General features: G+C 45.6%; 1 protein-coding gene across 2 annotated transcripts in view; it reads left to right on the top strand.

The window, feature by feature from the left end:
- FYB1 (FYN binding protein 1) overlaps positions 1-13,690 on the top strand; it is a 164,611-nt gene that overhangs the window by 39,790 nt on the left and 111,131 nt on the right. The window lies entirely within an intron of this gene.

Genomic DNA, 13,690 nt, shown 5'->3' with positions numbered 1-13,690 from the left:
TGGCAGTCCACAAATTTCTCTCCCAACAGGTGCCTTGCTCTCATTGTATCCCAGGCTTGCTCCCAGTGTGTCCCAGCCTTGCTCTCTTTGTGTCCCAGCCTTTCTCTTATTGTTTCCCAGCCTTGCTCCCAGTGTGTCCCAGCCTTGCTCCCAGTGTGTCCCAGCCTTGCTCTCTTTGTGTCACAGCCTTTCTCTTATTGTTTCCCAGCCTTGCTCCCAGTGTGTCCCAGCCTTGCTCTCATTGTTTCCCATCCTTGCTCTCATTGTGTCCTAGACCTGCTCTCGTTGTGTCCCAGCCTTGCTCTTATTGTGTCCCATCCTTGCTCCCAGTGTGTACCAGCCTTGCTCTCATTGTGTCCTAGCCTTGCTCTCATTGTTTTCCAGTCTTGCTCACATTGTGTCCCAGCCTTGCTCTTATTGTGTCCCAGCCTTGCTCTTATTGTGTCCCAGCCTTGCTCTCATTGTGTACCAGCCTTGCTCTTATTGTGTCCCAGCCTTGCTCTCATTGTGTCCCAGCCTTGCTCTTGTATCCCAACCTTGCTCAAAGTGTGTCCTGGCCTTGTTTCCAGTGTGTCCCAACCTTGCTCTCATTGTGCCCTAGTCTTGCTCCCAGTGTGTCCTACCTTTGCTCTCATATCCCAGCCTTGCTCCCATTGTTTTCCAGCCTTGTTCCCAGTGTTTCCCAGCCTTGCTTTCCATGTGTCATAGCCTTGCTCTCATTTTGTCCCAGCCTTGTTTTTATTGTATCCCAGCCTTTCTAACAGTGTGTTCAGGCCTTGTTCCCAGTGTGTCCCAGCCTTATGTCCCTCTATCTTCCCCTCTTCCTTCACTCTCTCTATCCTGCCTTGTTATCTGCACCGGTTCACTCCCAGCATGTGTTCCTCATTTGTCTCTTGGTGTCTCTCTGTGCTCTTTGGTAATTTCTCTATTGCTTCCAGTGTGTCCCAGCTTTGCTCTCATATCCCAGCCTTGTTTTCAGTGTGTCCCAGCCTTGTTTCCAGTGTGTCTTAGCCTTGTTCTCATTGTGTCCCAGCCTTGCTCCCAGTGTGTCCCAGCCTTGCTCCCAATGTGTCCCAGCTTTCCTCTCAGTGTGTCCCAGCCTTGCTCCCAGTGTGTCCCAGACCTGTTCCCAATGTGTCCCAGCTTTACTCTCAGTGTGTCCCAGCCTTGCTCCCAATGTGTCCCAGCTTTCCTCTCAGTGTTTCCCAGCCTTGCTCCCAGTGTGTCCCAGACCTGTTCCCAATGTGTCCCAGCTTTGCTCTCAGTGTGTCCCAGCCTTGCTCCCAGTGTGCCCCAGCCCTGATCCCAAAGTGTCCCAGCTTTACACTCAGTGTGTCATAGCCTTGCTCCCAGTGTGTCCCAGCCTGTCCCCTCTTCCTTCACTCTCTCTTAGCTCTTCAATGTGTTACTTTTTTCTCCTTACCAGTATGTTTCCCCTGAGAATTCCATCCTGTCTTGTTATCTAGACCTGTTCACTCCCAGCCTGTGTTCCTCTTTTGATGTCTCTCTGTGCTCTTTGGTTATTTCTCTTAGTACCCTGATGCCTTATGTGTGCAGTGCCTTAACACTGCACAAGAGTTATTTGATTGGGTAAATCAGATGACCGAAACCCGGATACCGATTGCAATGCAACATCTCCACCTCTAGGAGCTCTGGTGAAAACCAGGTGGTATATGAGTCTCTGTGCCTTCCCTGGGCTTTCAGTCTGGACTATTTATAAAAAATTTGCTGTACAGATATCACAGCATTCACACAGCTGTCACCAATAATTCCCATAATTTGTCCATATGTTTATTGTGACCACCATGACCACCTCAAAGGCCACGATTCGTGATTTTCTAGAAATACCTCAATCAGTAAAATACCACATTATGGCCACTACATGGTGCTGATGATCAAAGGAAATAATCATATTAGACACATTATGGGGATTATTCATGATGGCTGTGCAAATGCTGTGACATTTGTACAGCCATTGTTTTTATAAATAGATCCTTCTATGTCAGCAGCTACAACACTGGTTCTAAAGTCACACTTTTCACAGGAGCCTGTAGCAATAATTTGCATGAACATGGAAAGATAGTTCCTGGTAATGAAATAAGGGCATTGCATAACAGAAGGAGGAACTTTCCTAATGATAATTTAAAGAATATACAGTACAGTCCAGGCAAGAAGCTTGGTGGTTACATTTCATTACCAATAGATGAGAATTGTTGAGCAAAAAAAACTAATACCAAGTCAGGTCCACAGGGCTTAGTCATACCATCATTCCTGGTAAAAGGTCCTCTGACACCAACTTTAAAATGGCAAAGCAGGCCACTGCTGAGATGGATGGAGCGCGTGCTTCCACATGTACAGTGGTTGGGCCTAGGATTACTACCTTTGGTCCATGGACCAATGAAGGAAGGGCTTGTTGCGACTTGGTAAATTAGTATGATTCTGTTAAATTTTTACTTTGCAAGGTGTCCTTTTTTGTATAGGTACACAAGTTTTCTCAAGAAACGAGAAGAGGCCGGTGCAGTGTCACATTCCGCTCCCTATCACAGAATGCTGCGGAAGTCAGGTTTTTTCACCGCCATCTTGCTACACCCCACACTCCTGGACAGTAAAGATAGAGTAAGAAGGGGGCAAGCGGACATCTTGTTACACCCACCGGAGTTTTAGATTTGAGACTTATTTTCAACACAAAACGGAGCTTATTTGCTTAAAGACAGAATTTGGAATTCCGACGGACTTTTTTAATGTTAAATGTTAAAAGCAGCAGCAAACCTGATGACCTTACATGTTTGCTCATCTGACAAAACACCTCTGATTTTCACATTTAACATCTAAACAGTCCGTCGGATTTAAAAATACTGTATTTAAGCATATAAGCTCCGTTTTGTGTTGAAAATAAGTGTGAAATCTAAAACTCTGATGGGTGTAACAAGATGTCCGCTTGCCCCCTTCTCACTCTATCATTACTGTGCAATGGTGTGGGGTGTAGCAAGATGGCGGCGACGGAACTTGACTTCCGGAGCATTCTGTGATGGGGAGCTGAATGTGACAACACACCGGCAACTTTGGTATCCGTATCGCTATGGCTATGATTAAGGCTCTTGCCGAAAAACATTAGCTCTCTTTATGTCACTTTTACGATATGGATACCAGAGTTTCCGGCTCCTCATCGTTTGTTACCTGCAGTGTGGGAGAACACTTTGAGCTTGAGTTTGTTGATTCCTTGTTTGGACACAATGCTCGAGGTGAGAGCCTTTTCTTTCTTGACCTGGCCCTGCATGCAGCATAATGATTGTCAATAAAAAGAAAGGAGAAAAAGAGAGGGCACACCAGCCTTGTGCATTATCCTTTGATGTATTTATTAAAAGAAAAATTATTAAAATCTACTCACAAGCATCGAAAGAAAACCACAATGTAACATCTTTGGTTTATGATGATCCGTCTACCAGTAGCAGTCTCTAGATCCTAAAGAGAGGAAGTGAGAACCACTGCTGGCTGACGTGTTTCGAAGGGTTACCTTCTTCCTCAGAGCCTTGTGCGCAAAAGCATTTGTTTTGCTATGATTGTCAATATGCTGGTCCTAAAATCTTGCTTACTTGCAGCTTCAATCCACCATCAGGTTTCCTTTAAAAAATGCCTGGAAATGGCAAGTCACCCCCCCCCCCCCCCCCCCATGAAAAAGCAGCAAGTTGCAAAAGCTCAGAAATTGGATTTGTCTGGCCCTTTTAAGACTTGGCAGTTCAAATCCTACCACCTCTGTATGTCTCTCTGCTCTACAGTTCTGTTGGCTCACCAAAGGTAGAGGCAGGAAAGAAGAGTCAAGAGCCTCCAGCAAGGTCATGCAGGAAGATTTGTACCTTGGCTATGCCTATTATCCTTGTATGAGATACTTGTTGTTTAGATTTCTGATGGAAGAATAGGGAAATACGCTCTAATTTAAGAGGCATTGCTGTAGCTTATGCTTTTCAAATAAAAGAAAATCAGCAGAAGCCAGTTCATCTCTGGTGTAATCAGGAAGTGGCTTCAGCAACCATCACATTGTCTTCAGGGTTACAGTGACTTGTCATTACACTAACCGTGTGTGTGTGTGTGTGTGTGTGTGTGTGTGTGTGTCTGTGTGTGTGTGTCTGTGTGTGTGTGTGTGTGTGTGTACAGTGAGCGCATTATGGGAACCAAAAGCAGCTTCTTACTTTTTCTTACTCTTACTGATCATGTTTTCATCTTGTTGGGTGGGAAGTTTCTGTAAAAGACAAGTACTTTAGAATTATTAATTAATCGCGGCCATCTTTTAAATGAATTATATTGCGTGGCAGTTGTGTTTGCTTTGGCTGCACTAAATGATATTTATGAGAATACATGTTGTGGGGTACTATAAAAAGCAGCTGTGGTCACAACTAATGCCAGGCCATCTGATGTGGTCTTTTTTATCTAAAGTATATGTAAACTCTCACCTTAAAAAACCCATTCAGTTTAAAATAAAAATGAAAGGCAAACTATTTGTGTATAGATATATAAAAAAAACTGTGGGTGTAATACTTTGGCGCCCGCTGGGTGGAGTTCGCGTCGTTTTCCGCGTCGGGTATGCTAATTAGCTTTTTCCGGCGATTCACGAAGGTACGCGCGGCCGTCGCATTCTCTTACATCGTCTCTAGTCGGCTTTTCCCAGCGTATAGTTAAAGCTGCTATTTTGTGGCCTAAAGTTAGACTTGCCATGTTAAAGTATGGCCGTCGTTCCCGTGTCGAATTTTTTTTTTTTTTTTTTTCGTAAGTGAATAGGAAAGGACGTAACTCACGTCGACGTTCAAAAAATGACGTCAGTGTGACGTCATTTCACGCAAAGCACGGCGGGAAATTCCAAAACGGAGCATACGCAGTAGGTTCGGCGCGGGAATGCGCCTAATTTAAATGATCCACGCCCCATTTGAATTAGGTGGGCTTGCGCCAGAGGGATTAACGCTACGCCGCCGCAACTTTACAGGCAAGTGTGAATCAAGCACTTGCCCGTAAAACTTCCGGCGGTGTAACGTAAATGCGATACGTTACGCCGCCGCAAATGTACATGAATCTGGCCCTGTATATCTATATATGTACCTTTTCTACCCCTTTTTTTAAGTGATCACAAAACCTGTGTTCTCATGAGCTCAGAGAGCTGGGGGAATAAGCAACAGCAATACACTGGTATTCCCAGTGAATGAGGGGGGGGGGGGGGTTGGGACATGTCTGATCATTGGAGGAGAGCAGGCTGAATTCCCAGTCCGGCTACAGAATTGACCCAACTGTGCTCTCATGCCTAGTGTGGTCAGTTTTTAAAAGGAAAGCAGGGACTGCGAGAAACACCAGGTATATCATGCAAAGGAAGCAATTCAAAGAGAACAGGATACTCTTTCCTACAAGTACATGGCACGTTTCAGGAACGTGAAACTTTGGGTTTACATACTCTTTAATGTCAGTGAAATACTATGGTCCTTACTCTTGCCTTAGTTTTTCTACTTCAGTCTGTACAGCCCTTTACTTTTCTCTACAGCCCTCGAACATTAAAAATTACCAATGATGGACTATATTAAAGCAGTATTCAAACCCAAACACATAATATATTGCATCTCACCAATCCTTGAGGTGACTGCATTTGTTTAGCTTTTTTAGGCTTTTTTTCCTTTATTTTACTCGGTGATCCAGACAGTAATACACTTCTTGGCCGGGATTCAGAAAGGACTTACGACGACGTATCTCCAGATACGCCGTCGTAAGTCCAAATGTGCGCCGTCGTATCTTTAAGCGTATTCTGGAAACCAGATACACCTGAATTTGGCCAAGATACGACCGATGTAAGTCTCCTACGCCGTCGTATCTTGGGTGCATATTTACGCTGGCCGCAGGGGGCGCTTCCGTAGATTTACGCGTCGAATATGCAAATGACATAGATACGCCGATTCACAAACGTACTTGCGCCCGTGGGATTTAGCTACGCCGTTTACGTAAGGCGTACGTCCGGCGTAAGTTTACCCCTCATAAAGCAGGGGTAAGTCATGTTAAGGTATGGACGTCGGAAACGTCGGAACAGCGTCGTATTTTACGTTGTTTGCGCAAGTCGTACGTGAATGGGGCTGGACGTAGGTTACGTTCACATCGAAAGCATTGAGCCGACGTATCTTAGGGAGTATTTGCCACGTGATTCTGAGCATGCGCTCGCATGCGCCGTTCGATCGGCCATGCATTTACATGGGGTCACGCTTTATTATAATACAACACGCCCACTGCCTTGCTACTTTGAATTACGCGGGCTTACGCCGGCCCATTTACGTTACGCCGGCGTACATATGGGAGCAAGTGCTTTGTGAATACAGTACTTGCCTCTCTACATTACGTCGGCGTAGCGCATATGAGATGCGCTACGCCCACTCAAAGATACGCCAATGTATCTGAATCCCGGCCCTTGTCTTTAGGTGTCTCCATTCTGGATGAAGTAGTAAAGCGGACACATTTGGACAGCAGCATTGGGGAGAAGGAAGTGTTGGACTAGCAGATTTAGACTTGACTAAAAAATTGAAGCTGAACTCCAGCTAACACTTTATAAACAGGTATAGCAACAGTGGGGGCTGCTGTTTTTTTTGGAGGTGGGCGGTCAGCGGTACCCCCCCCCCTCTCGCTATTTGCTGGTTTGTCTGGCAATTATCCCGTCTAGGAGGGTAGCTGGCAGCGTGCAGTGGCTCTGTGTCCTTTTCTCCATCGGCGGCTTCACGCGTGCAGCTCCACCGCTTCCACTTCTCCTAGGCATCCAATAGGATCGCCTGTCCTTTCAGCATCAAAACCCACTTCCTGATTGGCCAGGAGTAGAATCAGTATTACAATAGCTAATTTTCATTTGCTGTTGTAACACACCTGGGTGGGCTCCGAGAGCATTCTCTGCGCCCCGAGCCCACCCTATTTTGAAGGCTATTGCTCTAATAGGGTGCTTCAAAAAAGCACCCACCCTGCATTGTAATGTATGTGTCCGACATTCTGAAGGGGGCCGGACACATGGATAGGGGGAGGCGGCGATGAAAAGAGGGGGCGGCCCCCGTAACAGATAGCAACAGTTTTTTTCCTTTTGGGATAAGGTTTTCCATACATAAATAAAAGCTGATCATTGTAAGTACACCTGCCACTGTTAAATGGTTTGTCTCAACCCTCTGCTACTTTTTCTGGACAGCTTGGTCTGTTAAAGGAAGTTGAAAAATTACAGACTTGCTGACTGGATCACCAGGTGTAAATAAAGAAAAACAAAAGCCTAAGGGCCCTTTCACATGGGGTGGATCAGTAATGATCCGCCTCCGTGTGTCCGTAAGCTCAGCGGGGATCGCTCCGTAAAATCCCCGCTGAGCCATCGGCTGACAGGGCGGTCCCCGCACACTGTGCAGGGACCGCCCTGTCTTTTCTCCGCCCTCCGCTATGGGGGGATCGGATGAACACGAACCGTGTGTCCGTGTTCATCCGATCCGCAGACTTAAGAAAAAATAGGATTTTCTTCCGTCCGCAAATGTGGATCTTTGCGGAGGCGGGTGATTACGGGTGTCAGCGGATGTTCATCCGCTGACACCCGCAATCACATAGGGACCAATGTATGTCCTGTTTTCATCTGCAAACGGATGGATGAAAATGCGGACATACGGTCCGCACATGTGAAAGGGGCCTAAGGCTCCATGTCCACTGAAGCGGATAAACTGTAGTTTATTGGCGTTTTGGCTTTTTTTTAAAAGCCCATAAACTGTACTCTATGTTAGTCTATGGAAGTTTTTTAGTGTTAACGAGCAGTGGAGATTATGGGCTTTTTTCTGAACGCCAGAAACTTGCGTTCAAAGTGCATTTTTTTGGAGGAAAAAAATGCTAAAAACCGCAAAACGCCGATAAAAGCTAATAAACGCTCAAAAACGCAAACTGCAAACTGGTAAACTGCAATTTAATACATTTTTGTTTTGGAGTTTAAAGTAAAGTCTTGTCAGCCATTTTTACCTACAGGTAAGCTTATAATAAAGCCTACCTATAGGGAAAATGAATATCTCCTAAATGTGCACCGTTTAGAAGATATTCCGTAGAGCAGCAGCCGGTGATGTTACTGGCAGATGTGTTCTGAAGGAACATTCCTTTCAGGAGGTCTGTGTCGTGCACATGCGCGGGAGTGATGCCATTGCGGCTCGGCCGATGAGACGGCTGGAGGAAGGGATATCTGGTAAAGATGGCAGCCCTGCCAGCGGTGACAGCATGTTGCTGTGTTGTTTTAAGGTAAGTCTCTCATAATGTGCTAGTGGGCAAAACATGCTAGCACATTATGATATTGCCTTGCAAGGTGAATTTTGTTTTTTACAAAATTTACTACTGCTTTAATACCCCAGGTAGTCCTTGTTTTGGAAAAAATATATATATACATTTTTACCAGCATCTAGGTCCCTAAACCACAACATGCTATATGAATTGGCTTTATATATAGTCAATCAGCATTATCCTTGTTGGGTCCCTGTAGCTTTCACATGGTGTAGTTATAGCTTTCACATTCAGCTCCCTTGCAATCCATCAGACATGTAAGCTGACCGAAATGGGAAATATTGCTTGTAACCTGACACACAGAATGTTCACACAATGAGCCATTTTCTTTTCAATCATTTTTATTGTTTTGTTTTTTTTTGCAAAAAGAGAAAAGCTTACAGCGATTAAGTATGCTCATTGCTCATTGCCCTCATGCCTACATAAGATGGATCACAGACAAAATAGTCAGGATAAACACATGACAATCACCCATTTTCTATGACTAAGGGTGGATTGTTAACAATGTTCCACAAAGTGGCTGTGGGGGAAAATATTTAGCCATCCTGACTTATTTAATTTTTTTCCTTTTTTTTCCCTGGTTTTCATGGCTGCTGGGACTTCCTAAACTGCGGCCCAGGGGGCCAGAAGAAGGCCTTTGCATGCTTTTATCTGGCCCTTGGGGCACTATTCTCATCCACTGATACCAACAATGGGACATGATTCCCTCCCCCCCCCCTGAAGGGGCAGAATTTGACACCAATGATAGGGCACAATTCCTCCCCATGACACCATAGATTGGGGACACTTCCTCCCAATGGTGCCAATGATGGAGCACAATTCCTCCCAATGACATCAGCGATGGGGCGCTATTCCTCGCATAGACACAAAAGATGCGGTATTGTTTATTCCTACTGACTTGGGACCTTTTATACTCCCAATAGCCACAGTTCGGCCCCCTTTAAGTCTGAAGGACAGTAAACTGGCCCTTTGTTTAAAATGTTTGGAGACCTCTGTCCTAGACAAAAAAGGTTGTGTAGAAGAATTCCTGTTCTTTTCTTTTTTTCATATGTAGCCTAAATATTGGTGGGGCACTGGGGCCTCTGGTTAAACATTGTAGTCAATTAGTACTGTAAGTATATACTGTACATATTAAAGACATTGCAGAGATATACATATAACCCTGTTTTGGGGGTTCATGTGAGATGGGCATGACTATGCACTGTAGTGGTGAAATGGATCACAGTTGATCCGTGATCCGAACGGGTCACCACCTTCGAATCGGCACACACTGTGATCCGCGGATTCGGCCTACCTCCGGAGCCGCGGCCATAACGTTAGGAAAGGCCGCGGCTTCGGCCTAGCTCTGGAGCCACGGCCATCTTGGTACACCCGGCGGCGGCCCTCCTCCTCTGCTTACACCCACAGAGGAGGAGGAGCCCGCACTCGTGGGACACACACCGCTGGAAGTGTCTGTACTACCTGAGGGGGGGTGTCTTGCCTGAGAGGGGGGGTGTCTTGCCTGAGGGGGGGTGTCTTGCCTGAGGGGGGGTGTCTTGCCTGAGGGGGGGTGTCTTGCCTGAGGGGGGGTGTCTGTTGGTACTACCTGGGGGGGGTATGTGTCGGTACTACCTGGGGGGGGGTGTCTGTACTGATGCGGGTGTCTGCACTGATGCGGGTGTCTGCACCGAGGGGGTTCTTTACTGAGGGGGGACTATAGTTGGTGGGGGGGTGACACCATTTTTTTCTGCCCTGGGTGACACCAACCCTAGTGAAGCCACTGCAGTGGGGGGATGTGGATATTACAGTGGGGGGATGTGGATATTACAGTGGGGGAGAGATGTGGATATTACAGTGGGGGAGAATTTTTTATTTGTTTTGCCGATCCAAAAATGATTCGATTCGTGACTCCTGATCCGAGGAACGATCCGAACCGTGAGTTTTTTGATCCGTTGCACCCCTACTATGCAGTAATTCCACTCCCGACACTGTATTACCTGGGTAAAAGGGGATCTTGAGCCTCTGCCAAGTGGGAATTCTAAAACCATGTCCTGATGTACTTAACACTATATTTGCCTCCACCTGAAGGGGTCGTGCATACATAAGTGGGATTCCCTCTTACGACATTTCTAGTCCACAAGAATAACAATTACTTTCCCTTGAAGTAAAGTAGGTTTACACTTGAAAGTAGTTTAAGTGCTTTGCTTTAACTTGAGTTCGGACAGATGGACACAGAAGAAAACCTAAAACTTTTACGAGGGCTTCCTACAACTTCATATCTAGTAGACCAGGGTATTTCACCCAGGAACTCACCCAGAAACTTATCTTGCATACACACGGTCACATAAATGTTGTAGGAAATTGCGAACATTAAGAACGCAGTGACATACAACACTCAAATTATTCCTAGCATGTGTAGAATTTTTCGCGTTGAATTGTGTACACACGGCACTTTTGTTGTCGGAAAAATTCGAGAACCAGCCCTCACATTTTTGTTGTCGGAAATTCCGACAGCAAATGTCCGATGGAGCATACACACGGTCGGATTTTCCGACAACAAGCTGACATCGAACATTTGTTGTCGGAATTTTCCGACCATGTGTACGTGGCATTAGTGTTCCTCCAGAGGTTGCTAGGAGTTCCTTGAGCAAGGAACAATTTCTGCTTTTCAGATACGTTTCCACAGACACCACTGATCTTTTTAGCTATTTGTCTTTGGGTAATTCTTCACAAAGACCACAAGTGTAAGGAGCTATGGGCCAAATCCTCAAAAGAGATACGACGGAGTAACTGCTGTTACTCCGTCGTATCCCTGGTCCTAACTATGGAACTGATCCACAGAATCAGTTTTCCATAGTTAGGGAGAAGATCCGGCATGTGTAAGGGACTTACACTGCCGGATCTTAGGATGCAGTACCGCATCCGCCGCTGGGGGCATTTCGTGTCGAAATGCCGCCTCGGGTATGCAAATTAGCACTTCTGGAGATCCACAAAGCTTTTCAGCTTTGTTTTTTCTCCGTAAGTATTAAGTTGCATCCGCAAAATTAGGGCTGCTTTTACAAGGTGTAAAGTTAGTACACCACGTAAAAGCAGACCCTTCTGTCTAGCGACGCGTTTTTTTTTTTTCGAATTTGAATTTTTTTTTTCGCGCCGTATCTTTTTTTTTTTTTTGACGCAACTTTATTGACCCGTCACAATCCACAAAGCCCGACGTAACGTAATTTCGCGCTATGCACGTCGGGAAAATGACGTCACGAGCATGCGCAGTACGGCTGGCGCGGGAGCGCGCCTCATTTAAATGGGAATCGCCCCCATGAAATGAGGAACGCCTTGCGCCGGCGGAATTTAAGTTACACGGACAGAAATTTCTAGGTAAGTGCTTTGTGGATCGGGCACTTAAGTAGAAATTTTAAGGCAGTGTAACTTAAATTAGAATTTCGCCGTTACGCCGGGTCTTTGTGGATTTGGCCCATTCTTCCCACTGACCATCACACTAATGCATCATGAGTTGTAGAAATAGTCATTTTTAGCAGGGGTTTCCTGAGACTGGAAAGTTATTTCAAGGGTTCCCCTGTGTTGGAAAGGTTGAGAAAGGCTGTAGTAGACGATGGGTGGATCTTAGCACCCAGTAGCACCAGACAGTTTTCTCTGGAGAACAGCAGGTACAAACCTGAAACTGGAGGCTCTAGTGTTTCTCTGTTTCAGTGATCACTCATTGGGTCATTTCCTTTTGATCTGGTTTTCTTGATACAATTTACTGTATAAATATAATATGGTTCCTATTAGGCCCCGTACACACGACCGAACATGTCTGCTGAAACTGGTCCGCGGACCAGTTTCAGCAGACATGTTCGGTCGTGTGTACGGCCGATCGGACAGGATTCCAGCGTACATTTGCCCGCCAGACCGTTTTCGAGCGGACAAATGTTTCTAAACTTGCTTAGAAACATGCCCGCTGGAATCCTGTTCGTCGGACATGTTCGGTCGTCTGTACAGACTTACTGTACATGTCCGAGCGGCCGCCATCCCTCGCATGCGTCGAATGACTTTGACGCATGCGTGGAAGCATTGACCTTTCAGCGTTTGTCGCGGCGACGGCGCGAACACGTCACCGCGCTGTCTGTCCGCGCGGATTGTCTCTCATTTCTGTATGATGGTGTACAGCCATCATACAGAAATCTCTGGGCGGGCATGTCCGCTGAAAACGGTACGGCGGACCGTTTTCAGCGGACATGTTTGCCCGTGTGTACAAGGCCTTAGTCTGACAGGTATTGGTTATGTTTCAACTGTCAAAGTATACATACCACTGGAAACATGCCACTGTAAATTCATTTATGATCAAATACACTTACGTTTTCGGATGTAATATGACAATATAACTAAAGAATAAAAAAAAAAAATGATTAACAGGACCCTCCCTCAAACAGTTTCTTCATGTATTGTCACCTAACAAAAAAATCTACAAGCAGTAAATTAGTTTTAAAACTAGCTCTAACTGACCTCTATAACTGTAGGCACAGAGGAGCAATTCATCCTCAAATTTCACAAAAGAATTGCTGATGTAATTCAAATACATCTGTCAGTAAATCAGCTCCCCTTGCTTCCCCTATAAACAGTGACTCAAAAGTTCTACTCCCACTACTCCCTCCTTCCATCTGTGTCTTAGCAGCTCAGTTTCCCCTGATCATGCCCCTCAGAACTGACTCTGAGCCTCAGAATTCTTCCCCAGCCAGGGGTGCTCCTACCATGAGGCAAGTTGAGCCGACTGCCTCTGGTGGCACTTATGAAGGTGACGGCATTGAGACCAGTTTCCACTGGTAAAATCGTAGGCTTGGTGTTACTGAGCTCCCTTGCCAGCCACTGCAAATGAAGCCTGGGTGGGGGATTGAGGGGAATGTCCCCCTCAGGTAACACACATTTCTGCCACACTGCATAGCCAGAAAGATGATACTGGACAATGATATGGTAGTATGACGATCCTGAATTATTGTTCACTGAGCAGGCTAGAAAAGGAAAGGGGACAAAAACTGTTTGTCATTTTCAAAACTGTACAATGAGGCAGAGGTGTGTCTGGCCTCATGTTTACCCTTTCATTGTACAGTACTCCTGAATTTGTTGGCATGTTCTTAACAAAACTTATAGAGTAAGTTCGCCTTTATAGCAAATCTTTAAGATTAAATCCTCCTGGCTTTCTCTCCTCTCCTTAAGCATGAATAGGATGTGCTAGGCGGGTTCTGATTGTGATTGTGACCATGCTGACCAATTAGAATGCCTCCTATCCATACATGCTGATAGGTATGGATAGGAGATTAAAGGGGTTGTAAAGACAAAAATAATTTCCTCTTAAATTAAAGTCTGACAGTAGCTGATAAAGTAAAAAGTAATGTTTTGCATTATAACTAGTTTGATACCTGTT

This window comes from Rana temporaria, chromosome 1 (genome assembly GCF_905171775.1).
Source record: "Rana temporaria chromosome 1, aRanTem1.1, whole genome shotgun sequence".
NCBI classification, from domain to species: Eukaryota; Metazoa; Chordata; class Amphibia; order Anura; family Ranidae; genus Rana; species Rana temporaria.
Note: the sequence above shows the minus strand (reverse complement) of the source record. Positions and strands in the feature narration are given on the sequence as shown.